Raw genomic sequence first — 12,834 nt, 5'->3', positions numbered from 1 at the left:
AAGGTTAGAGAAAGTAGAAATATAATTTACACACTTTGAGAAAATTGCTGGAATAACTCTAAATCCTCTTCGGGGCAAATTGTATGGTCATTATAGTTCTTATACAATTGAAAAGAAAGTAAATTAACAAAACTTAATTTATATCATTAACAATATTGGGAGGAGGACGCAGAAACAACTTTGTTATATAAATATATTAAAGGTGTATTTTGGTTAAGTCCGATAAATCACTCCCACAAATCTGTGTCGATACTGATGGACGATTACATGTGAGGGGCTGATTTATCGTCCTTAGTCCAATCCTCTGTGCACAAAGAAAAATTATTATTACAATTTGCCTGGCGAAACAGCGGTAACACATTTTATTATTTTTTACTGTTCCTTTTACAGCTCTACAATAACTGACAGTAAAGGGAAAAGGCTGTAGCACATTTATTAGTTGTGTATTTTTTTTGTTGTTGTTGTTTCTTTTTTTTTTTTGGTTTGTTTTTTTTCTTTTCTTGTGACAACTGGCAATAATTGTCGTTGAAGGGAAATAACTCTTGAATTAGTTTCCTGTGTGGATGTTAGGAGTGGTTTTCGCTGTGGACTTCCGGTTATTGTAAGGTACGTGCACGCCTTTTCAACCAATTAAGTTATTTTACACTGAATCAAATTGTACGGTAAAATATTGAACTATACCTGCAATTTTGGTCTATTCGTATAGTTGGATTTCAAAATTCAGAGTTATCACAATATCAAACACTTGAGCTCTAATCAGTCACAATTTCATTTTCCGGTTATCCCCCTTGGACTGTACCCAATTCGGTCGCTAATGAAGACAAAAACACACGATTCATAAAAGATACTTAACTTCCGATTTGAAAATGACATTTTACATCCGATAATACTAACATAATTCTTTCGAAATTATTTTTAAGAAGATCAGTGTCATTCTTACGCCAGTTATGGCAGAAATGTCGCCCAACATAAATGAGTTCTGAATGAAGTTACAGAAAATGAAAGAACTGATTGCACTTCCTGATATTAGTACGTACAGGAATTGGACGTATGGGGCTATACTTTCGTAAACAAATGATCCGCAAACATAAATAGAGAATAACATGGGAGGAAAAGGCATATTATAAGTAAAATTAGCAATTTAATTACTGTCAGTTCTTTTCTTTTCGGACTTTCAGTTCGTCAGTTGTTACATAAGGATCACATACCATTCGAAGCTGTTTTGTAAGGATGTAATGATGACATGTACATTTTAGTAAAAGTACTTTTAGTAAGTAATGTTTACATGTAAATGGATTAGTTTAGTTTACTGCCTGCTGATATTTACAAAAATGGTAAATTTGTCAATATACATGCACACGTCAGTGACATAGGAACTACCCATTCCGATTAGATGCCATATTTTTACAGCTTTGCTCTGAGGCCTGCATAATTGGATATTTCTGTTAATTCATTTCGTAAAAGCTAGAAAGAAAACATATATTATACTTCAGGCTGATTTATTAATAATGCTGAAAGCAGTTTTATTTAAACTATTACTGTCTTATTTCCCATTGTTAACAACCTATTTTTTTAAAACATATTATTACAAAGAAACACATTTCAAGCATGGCTTTCAGAGACCATGTGATATTATCAGAGAATGCATTTGTCTCTGTGTATTGATGCATCTCATTTTTCCACATGATGGTCCCCATTTTATATTTTTGGTTAGCCATGGCCAGTCTGCAGAATAGCTAATGGTTAGACTTTGGTAAATAGGAAGTATCCATTGTGACTAATTAACAGTTAATCCTTTTCCGATGTTACTTCTAAGAAATTTCTGTTTATTATTTATGTAAGCACCTGCGATTATTTGACAAATAAGTAATGCCTTATTTCATTTTAATAGTGTTTAAACTGGTGACAGTGCATATCTAAAGCATAAAAGTTATGAAAGTTTTCTCAGAGTTTGAGTTGGACAGTATTATCAAATAATTGATATGCAATAATAATAATAATAACTGAACATCATTTTATGCGATTTAGGCTAGGACAATACTGTATCAGTGAAAACTTTAAAAGAGTGCAGATAAATCATATTACAAGTGCATATATTTGACTGGAGTTAGGCTTGGTGATTTTTAATCTGAGAGAAATCCACTCCATTTACTGATATAATTGATGTTGTAGAATAGGCCTGATGTGTAACAAGGCACTTGTAGTACACTCATGTAAAAAGACATTTGTACATGTAGTACACTCATGTGTAAAAAAGCAAACACCTACATGTAGTACACTGATGTATAAAAAGGCACTTGTACTGCCAATATGCTTTGCAATGTAGGATAGGCCTGATGTATAGTTTGACCAGTTCCCTTGACCCTAAATAACCTTCATGTGTTGCTGTGTTATAAAACACCAGGCCTTACCAAAAGTACTTTACAGGCATTTTTGATGGTTGAGCATTTTAAAAGACTGTCATTTCACCTAAAGGTCACTGGCAATGATGGCAACATTTTCTTAGCTCTACTGGTCATAGACGAGAAGAGCCATGGGGATTGCCTGTTGTCTGTTATCCATCTATCCATCCTTTGGCACAAGTTTTCCATTGCTACGACTCCTAAACTTCTTGTAGGATTGCCTTGAAACTTTACACGTACATGTATTACATGGTCTACCTGGTCCTAAACAAAAATGATACTGCTTGGACATTGATTAAGAATGCCACAGTAGCCAGCTTGAAAATCTTGTTATCACTACATCTTTTAAATGAAAGACACATATCACCATAAGCTTGTCACAAGAAGCATAGCTGCCAACCCTCACGAATTTGGTGTGAATTTCACGACTTTTTCAGCGATTCACGGATTCACGCCGTAAGACAAAAATTCACGAATTTTCCGATCCTCAGTTATTTAAAATCTTTAATAAAAAATAAAAAAAAACGATTTCCCGTTAAGCGCTAGTCGTGATTTTCGCAGTTGCCGAAACGGTCCGGTACCGCTGGTCACGATATTAGTAGATCTACAGCCGATTAGTACAGTTGGCCCGGTCGCAAGCATTTTAGCCTATTTTAATTTATATGTATAAGAGTAGTTTTACAAGTGCTTTTGAAAGAAACTGGGGCCTAACCAAAAATTTGCTCCGCGCATGCATCAAAACACTGATTCGAGTTGCCGTTCAGCATCGCATGTAAGATTTTGAAAATGTCTTCACCACCAAGGAAAAAGAAATATATTACTCAAAAAGTGAAGTTTAATTTGGAATATATAAAAAACTGGCCGTGCATTCTGCCATTAAACATTGATATTCATTCATGCTTTTTGCACTCAGTGTGCCATCGCAGAGACGATGTCAGGAAGAATGTTGGTTGCAGAAAGCACGTAGAAGTTGGGAAAATTAAGAATTCGCAGATTTCAGCTCTGGAATATTTTACACCATTGGCGGAAGACCCGCAGGCTACCAACGCTTAAGCATTATTTGTGAGTTTTCTTGTGTCAAACACAATCTACCTTTATCAGCTGGAGACCATGCTAATCATTTGTTCTGACATGTTTCCGGACTCGAAAATCGCTTCCAAATTTTCCTGTGGAAGAACCAAAAATGCTGCAACTCCTGTGCATTCCTCACAGCAACAGTGACAGCGAAAGAGTATTTTCTTTAGTGAGGAAAAAAAGACAGACTTTAAGGCCTCCTTAGCTGCAGAAAATTTGTCAGCAATTTTAGTCCCCAAGATCAACCAGCAGGCAAGAAGTCAGAACTGTTTAGAAAACAAATTTACGATCAAGCAGTTGAGGAAGTTCAAGTCTGCCACAGTATCATGTCTTGATAAATAAATATTTCTGCATATATGTAGTGTTTTATTTTTATTTTGCAAACTTGATATAGTGTAGTATTGACGGTCGGAGTAGTCAGAGGAGATGAAGTTATTGTCATGGTATTTTTCACGAATTCATGTCCAAATTCACGACTTTTTATCCCTATTTTCACTAATTGTGAGCCTGGAAGGTTGGCAGCTATGCAAGAAGACTTATTGTGATGTCGAGTAGGTTCTGATCTTACCCCTAATATGGTCACCACAATGTACTTCTTGAAAATCTTATTATAGCTAATCTTCCTAGATGAATGGTCATAGCAGCATGGAATTTTTACCAAATAACTTCTCTTAATACCTGGCTTTTACGACCTAAATGAATACGGCTGACCTGACATCCATCGTGACCACCACGGCTGCTAGCTTGAAAGCCTTGTAATTGCTAATCCTCAAGAGAACAAAATATCAACATGGGATTTTGACCCAAAGGCTTTTTATGATATCTTGTTGTATTTGAATGAAAATGGTGCCAATCTTTAGTTAAATATGGTTGCCATAGAGGCTGCTTTGAAACTCTTGCTATTGCTAGAAAAATATCATAGATGGTTCCAACAGGCAGAAAGAAATGGTTGTGTCTTGAATTCCTATACATTCATTTTTACCAATAGAGCATTAGTTCAATTCTGCCTGAAAATGAGAGATAATAGCCACAACATAAAAGAAAATACTCTAATTTTCACACAGGTGGGTTGCTTTCCATTTCCATATTCAATACAAATTTTGCATCCAAGTCTGAAGGCATAGTCCCATTAGTTATTGATTGCTGTGTGAATAAATCCTGTATCATTGTTATTGCTGACCTATATGCTTGAGGACAAAATAAGTGGTTTACTGTGTGGTTGCATGGTTTAAACAAAACTTTGCAATGGTGCAAGTGTTCATTTTGGTTTCCAGACAGGGAAAAGCGAAGGAACTGTATGCTGGGGAAAGACAGTCATATTGATTTACAGAGCCTGGTAGTAGGCAGATTTTGTGGAATACATCCAAATTTATCCATTTGCATGAAGTTTTTCTCAGCACAGTAAGTGTATGTATTCTGTAAGTCTGATTACCACATCACACTGATCTCAGCACAGGAATTCTAATGTTTTGTAAGTCTCATTACCACATCATGCTGATCTCAGCTGGGTCATTAACATGTAAATTGTAGATAAATAAGGATCAGCTGGGTCAGTCACATGTAAATTGTAGATAAATAAGGATCAACTGGGTCATTAACATGTAAATTGTACATAAATAAGGATCAACTGGGTCATTAACATGTAAATTGTACATAAATAAGGATCAGCTGGGTCATTAACATGTAAATTGTAGATAAATAAGGATCAGCTGGGTCATTAACATGTAAATTGTAGATAAATAAGGATCAGCTGGGTCATTAACATGTAAATTGTAGATAAATAAGGATCAACTGGGTCATTAACATGTAAATTGTATATAAATAAGGATCAGCTGGGTCATTAACATGTAAATTGTAGATAAATAAGGATCAACTGGGTCATTAACATGTAAATTGTATATAAATAAGGATCAGCTGGGTCATTAACATGTAAATTGTAGATAAATAAGGATCAACTGGGTTATTAACATGTAAATTATAGGTAAATAAGGATTGATTGGGTCATAATTATGTAAATTGTAGATAAATAAGGATCAGCTGGGTCATTAACAAATACATTTTAGAAAAATAAGGATCACCTGGGTCATGAACATGTAAATTGAAGATAAATATGGATCAGCTGGGATATTAACATGTAAATTGTAGATAAATAAGGGTCAGCTGGGATATTAACATGTAAATTGTAGATAAATAAGGATCAGCTGGGATATTAACATGTAAATTGTAGATAAATAAGGATCAACTGGGTTATTAACATGTAAATTGTAGATAAATAAGCATCAGCTGGGTCAGTCACGTGTAAATTGTAGATAAATAAGGATCAGCTGGGTCATTAACATGTAAATTTTAGATAAATAAGGATCAGCTGGGTCATTAACATGTAAATTGTAGATAAATAAGCATCAGCTGGGTCAGTCACATGTAAATTGTAGATAAATAACGATCAGCAGCGTCATTAACATGTAAATTTTAGATAAATAAGGATCAGCTGGGTCATTAACATGTAAATTGTAGATAAATAAGCATCAGCTGGGTCAGTCACATGTAAATTGTAGATAAATAAGGATCAACTGGGTCATTAACATGTAAATTGTAGATAAATAAGCATCAGCTGGGTCATTAACATGTAAATTGTAGATAAATAAGCATCAGCTGGGTCAGTCACATGTAAATTGTAGATAAATAAGGATCAGCTGGGTTATTAACATGTAAATTGTAGATAAATAAGCATCAGCTGGGTCATTAACATGTAAATTGTAGATAAATAAGCATCAGCTGGGTCAATAACATGTAAATTGTATATAAATAAAGATCAGCTGGGTCATTAACATGTAAATTGTAGATAAATAAGGATTAGCTGGGTCAGTCACATGTAAATTTTAGATAAATAAGGATCAGCTGGGTCATTAACATGTAATCATCATCATCATCATCAGTCTCATGACCTAGTGTGGTCGTTGAGGCACTGTGCTGCTGAACACCTGACCAGTTCCCTCCACTTGTCTCGATCATGTGCCAATGCCAGTGTCTCTGCAAAACTTTTCCTGGTCCATTCTGTGATGTTGTCAGTCCACTTTTTTCTCTGTCTACCTCTCCTTCTGCCACCCTGGATGCTGTCCTGCAGGATTGTTGTGGATAGACTGTTGGCTCTAGTGACATGGCCATACCATTTCAGCTTTCTCTTTTTGACAGTGGTGAGGAGGTCCTCATATTGGCCTACTTCGCGCCTGATGGTGTTACGCACTTCTTCATTTGTGATGTGGTCCATGTAAGAGATGCCAAGGATGGTTCTGTAGCATCTCATTTCAAGTGACTGGATTCTTCATTGTAATTCTGCTGTCAGGGTCCATGCCTCACATGAGTACAAAAAGACTGAGATGACTAGAGCTCGCAATAGTCTGATTTTAGTTTTCAGACAGATATTCTTGTCTCTCCAGATGGGTCTTAGCTTTGACATAGCTACCATTGTTTGTGCTGCTCTTGACAAAATTTCTGCTCTTGATCCCTCTTCAGTGATTATGGAACCAAGATATTTGAACTGGCTCACTGTTTCCAGTTCATGTCCTCTGACTTCAATCTTGGCTGAGATTTGTTTGCCACTATTTGTCATCAGTTTTGTCTTCTCAGCGCTTATCTCCATGTCAAATCTGGAAGATGTTTCATCCAGGTTCTTCACTAAGGTGGCTAGCTCATCTTCACTGCCTGCCAGCCCATCAATGTCACCTGCAAAGCGGAGGTTGGTGATGTTACGTCCTCCAATGCTGACTGTCCCACAGTGGTTTTCCAGGGCTTCGCTCATGATGCACTCTAAGTAGATGTTGAAAAGCGGGGGTGACAGGAGACAGTCTTGACGCACTCCCACTGTTGTCTAGAACCAGTCCCCCACAGCACCTTGGGCAGTTACTGCACTGGTAGCCTTGGCGTACAGCTGCTTGATGGTATTGGTTAACTTTTGACCCATGTTATACTTCTTCATTGTGGCCCACAATGCCTCATGCCACACTCTGTCAAAGGCCTTTTTGAAATCTATGAACACATGATAGATGTCTTGTTGGTGTTGCGAGTACTTTTCACACAGAACCCTGAGATTGAATATTTGTTCTGTTGTGCTTCTTCCACTCCGAAACCCGGCCTGTTCTTCAGCGATTATTTCTTCTGCTTGTGGTTTCATTCTGTTCAAGATGATCTTCAGCATTACCTTACTAGTATGGCTGATCAGACTGATAGTTCTGTAATTTTGGCACAGCTGGAGTTTGCCTTTTTTGGGAAGTGTTATAATCAGTGACTGGGTCCATTGTGTTGGCCATACACCTGTCTGCCAGATCTTGTTGCAGATTTTTGTTAGTAGCTCTTTCACTGATTCTCCCCCATTCTTGATAAGTTCAGCTGGGACGTTGTCTACTCCAGCTGCCTTCCCATTCTTCAGTGCTCTTATTGCTGACTCCACCTCTTCTTTGAGAATGGGGAAGTCATCATCATTTGTGGAGTTTGGAACTTAAAGCACCTCTGGGTCTCCTGTGGACTGATGGTTGTAGAGTTCTTTGCAATACTTAGTCCATCTTTCTGCAATGTCACTCGCTTCTGTGAGGCATTTTCCATTTTTGTCTTGATTGGTACTGACTCTTGGTTGTTTCTGTCTGGTGAGGTCTTTCACAATTTGGAATGTCTTTTTGCTGTTATTCTTTATCAGACTGTTCTCCATTTCTGTGCACTTTTGTCCAATCCAAGTTTCTTTTGCTTTGCTCAAGTTTTTTCTGATATTCTTGTTTATTTCTTGGTACTTCAATGCCCCTGTTGTGTGTCTGGTGTTTTTTAGTTCTCTTCGGGCATCACACAACTTCAGAATCTCTTCTGTAACCTAGGGTTTTTTCTTCGGTCGATGGAGGCCAATGATGTCCTTGGCAGTTGCTGTCATGACTGTGTTGAAGGTGTCTGTCATCTCATTGACATCACCATCCATCACAAGGAGTGGAGCAAATTTTCCTCCAGTTGTGGCTTAGAATGACTTAGGGTTAGGGTCCTTCAGTTGTTCAAGGTTGAATTTGAGCCTGATGTTCTTTGGCTTGTTAATTTTCTTCAGCCTTACTTGGAAGTTCATAATCATGAGGGCGTGATCACTCCCAACATCAGCACCTGGGAATGTCCTTGTTTTTGCTCTATTGATGCCAGATCGGTAACGGTTTTGAACCAGTATGTAGTCGATCTGGTTGTGATGGGTTTCCATTTGGTGAGTGTCATGTCCAGCATCGTGAAGCTTTATGTTGTCCCAGGGTGTTGGCTAGTACCAAGTTGTTGTAGCTTGCGAACTCGAGCAGCCGTCTCCCTCTTTCATTGGTAAGCTCATTGCAAGAAGGTCCACAATGTACTTCCCAGTCTTTTAGAGCATCTTTGCCAACTTTGGCATTCCAGTCTCCTTGGACAATGAGGATATCTTTCTTACTGACCATGTTTAGAATACCCTGTAGTTTGTTGTAGAACTCCTCTATTTCTTCATCATCATGATCGGTAGTTGGAGCATAGACTTGGATAATTGTGATGTTAAAGGGAGATGCTTTCAGACGAATGGAAATGATTCTGCTAGATATGGGGCAGCATTCAAGCACAGATCCCTTGATGGCTTTGTTTACAAGGAAGCCTACTCCATTTATGGACTTGTCACACTCTCCACTATAGTATAATATATGCCCTTCTTCGGTTTGGTGTTCTCCTAGGGATTTCCATCTAACTTCACAGAGTCCCAGAATGTGCCATGTGTAGTGTTCCAGCTCATGTGTCAACTCTTGGAGTCTTCCTATTTACTCCAGAGTTCTAATGTTCCAGGTGGCGATGGCAGTGTTGTCTCTCGCTCTGATTGTATGCATAGTACCAGTAGCACACTTGTCACCACCGTCCTGGTGGACCACGGCAGGCGCAGTAGATGCTTTATCTGCTCAGGAAATGGACGCACCTGCCCATCCACGAGTCTCCTGCTGCCTTGCAGGTCGGCTTTGGTTAGCCAAAGGCTAAGGGAGTAAACCCTAAAAGAAAAACCGGAGTGGAGACCCAAAGGCAGCTGGACGATGTACTACATCCCCTTCTGGCAACTCCTTGGTCTGGAGAGGGATGGGCTCTGCCAGACGACTTTTGCCCAAGACACACTGATAATGCTGGACAAATCTGAGCTTACAATACCGGATCAGTCGTTGCCCGGATCAACAAGTCCATTAACATGTAAATTGTAGATAAATAAGGATTAGCTGGGTCATTAACATGTAAATTATAGGTAAATAAGGATTAATGGGTCATTAATATGTAAACTGTAGATAAATAAGGATTAACTGGGTCATTAATAGATAAATTGTAGATAAATAATGATCAGTTGGGTCATTAACATGTAAACTATAGATAAATAAGGATTGACTGGGTCAATGCAGCGAAATCAGTCCACTACACTACTAAGATCATGGAAAGTTCCAGCTGCAAAGAGCTCTTCGAGATTACTAACAAGCTAATGTCAAGGAACAAATCTACACCACGTCCAACTACCTTCTCTCCAGTCGACCTTCTAGACACTTGACAAATTTCTTCTGTCAAAAGTACAAACCATTAGAGATAAGCTTGACACCACAATTTCAATTAACTCGTCGTCACCATACAGTTGGGATACAGAATTTGAGCGGCAACCATTAGCAGCATTTGAACCTGTCTTTATGGATTTCGTACGTACAATCATGATGAAGAGTGCACCAAAGTCATGTGAACTTGATCCAATTCCATCATCACTGCTGCTTGAGTGCTTAGATCCAATATTGCCTTCACTAACTGATGTTATTAATACCTCTCTCTCATCCGGAGAATTCCCATCATTTTTCAAAACTGCCATTGTAAAGCCTCTGCTGAAGAAACCAACACTAGACCATAATGATTTAAAGAACTACTGCCCAGTTTCTAATCTCCCATTCATTTCAAAAATCGTAGAAAAGGTTGTTCTATCCCAGCTTGTATCTCATCTAAATTCAAATAGTCTTTTTCGCAATGTACAATCTGTATATCGCCATTGCCACAGTACTGAAACAACTCTTCTAAAAGTAGTTAATGACATTCTCTCTGCGTTGGATAGCGGAAAGATTACAGTTCTCACCCTCCTTGATTTGTCTGCAGCATTTGACACAATAGACCATGATATATTACTTCACCGTCTCCAGCATGTATTTGGCATTCATGATACAGCCTTACTGTGGTTCAAGTCCTACTTGGTCAACAGGACACAAATTGTATCTGCAAATGGAATACACTCCAGCCCAGTTGATCTATGTTGTGGTGTTCCACAGGGGTCTGTTCTTGGACCGGTTCTCTTCATTCTGTACACTCAGTTGCTCTCAAGTGTCCTAGATCATCATCCAGTTTCTCACCAATTGTATGCTGATGACACCCAAATATACAAATCTAGCCACCCAACTGAAGTTGGTGCTACCATCCAAGGTGTAGAGAGGTGCATTTCTGATGTGAAATCATGGATGACATGTAACAAGCTGCAGATGAATGATGATAAAACTGAGGCCATTCTGAGCACAAAACAAAGACTTTCTCATTCAAATCCTTTACCTCAAACAATAAATATCAGCAGTACCAACATTAAATTCACACAATCAGTACAAAACCTAGGTGTTACTCTGGACAGTATTCTCACATTGCACCAACATGTCATGAACATATGCAAGGCTGCATATCTTGAGCTGAGATGCATCAGCTCAATTTGCAAATATCTTTCAGTTGATGCCACTAACACTTATGTGTTCATTAGTACTTTCAAGACTGGACTATTGTAACTCAATTCTGTCTGGTTTATCTCAATATCTGCTCCAGAAATTTCAAAAAGTTCAAAACACAGCTGCTTGGATCATACTTAGAGTACCACGATCACAGCACACCTCCCCGCTGCTCTGTACCCTACACTGGCTATCCATTTGATCCAGAATCAAACACAAAATTTGACCTCACCCATGTGTACACACCAGCAAGATACTTACGCTCCTCTTCTGAAAATCGTATACTCATTATTCCCACTTTGAAAACAAAGTCATATGGACAGCGTTCTTTTGCATACCAGGGCCCAGCAACATGGAATGAATTGCCCACTGAACTTAGACACAAAGACACGGTGATCACATTCAAGGGGGCTCTCAAAACTAACTTTTTTCGACTGCAAGAACAAACTTAAAGACCTAATAATGTTTCCTACCTTAAATATTCTCAGCATTTTGTTTTCATTTTCTTTTTATGTTTTCTGATTTCATGGTGTTTGTTTTTGTAATCATATCATTATATGTTTTTTATCTTAGATGTTGTCTAATGTTGTAAAGCGCTTAGAGCTTCTAAAGATTAGGCACTATACAAAGTCATTATTATTATTATTATTATTATTATTAACATGTAAGCTGTGGATAAATAAGGATTAACTGGGTCATTAACAAGTCTGTAAGTGCACCAATTGTCTTTGCAATGTTAAAATTGCAGATGTTTCATAAATGAACTAAAAAGTTAATTCATTTGCATTTTGGATTGGGGCCCCGAGTGGCCGAGTGGTCTAAAGCGCTCTCCGTTACGGATCACTGCCATCTCACCTCTGTCTGTGTGGGTTCGAGGCTAGGATTCAGCTAATGTGGGTATGTGAGAAAGCTTGCCAGTAGCTTCTCGTGGGTCGGTGGTTCTTCCCAGAGTTTTCCCGGGTTCTTCATCTACCATTAATACTGTCCGCCATACATAGCCTATCAATGGCGTTAAACCAGCAACAACAGCAGCATTTTGGATTAATGAACATGGAATAATTTCAAATAAGCTGACAGAAACTTACTTGAATGTAACAATGTTTGAAGGATGCCTGAAAAATATTGCAAATATAGTCAGTTAATTTTTAAAGATATATCCATTTGCAGTTATCAGTATTAATCATTCATGTATAATTGAAAAGTTTATGAGAATATAAAGCAAAACAAGACTATAATCTGTCAATAACATAACGTCACTATAATCTGTCATTAACATAACATCTCTGTGATCTGTCATTTGCAAAATCATTTAATATAAAGTTTATACACAGCTATTAAATTTTCATGACTTTGTACATTAGTTTTCTAGGTGGCAATGGAGAACGTTCATCGAGCTGCCTTGAGGCAGAATTGGATATTTTTAATGGACAATTTGGTTATGGGAGAGTTGGTGGACAAACTGTATGAAATGGGGCTGCTTACAGATGATATGAAGGAAGAAATTCAAGTGGAGAAGACAAAAAGAGATCAGATTTCAAAATTTTTAAGCATTCTTCAGAGAAGAGGACCATATGCTTTTGATAACTTCATAAATGCTTTACAAGAAACTT

General features: G+C 37.9%; 1 long non-coding RNA gene across 1 annotated transcript; it reads left to right on the top strand.

The window, feature by feature from the left end:
* Window positions 1-558: 558 nt before the first annotated feature.
* Window positions 559-12,605, top strand: LOC149788502 (uncharacterized). Its single transcript, XR_016424156.1, has 3 exons — window positions 559-606; window positions 4,751-4,877; window positions 12,586-12,605. It is a non-coding gene; the product is annotated as an uncharacterized LOC149788502 (long non-coding RNA).
* Window positions 12,606-12,834: the final 229 nt, after the last annotated feature.

The sequence above is a fragment of the Sinohyriopsis cumingii genome, chromosome 11, assembly GCF_028554795.1.
Source record: "Sinohyriopsis cumingii isolate HCF-2022 chromosome 11, ASM2855479v2, whole genome shotgun sequence".
NCBI lineage: Eukaryota > Metazoa > Mollusca > Bivalvia > Unionida > Unionidae > Sinohyriopsis > Sinohyriopsis cumingii.
This window is presented reverse-complemented; position numbering and strand designations above follow the sequence as displayed.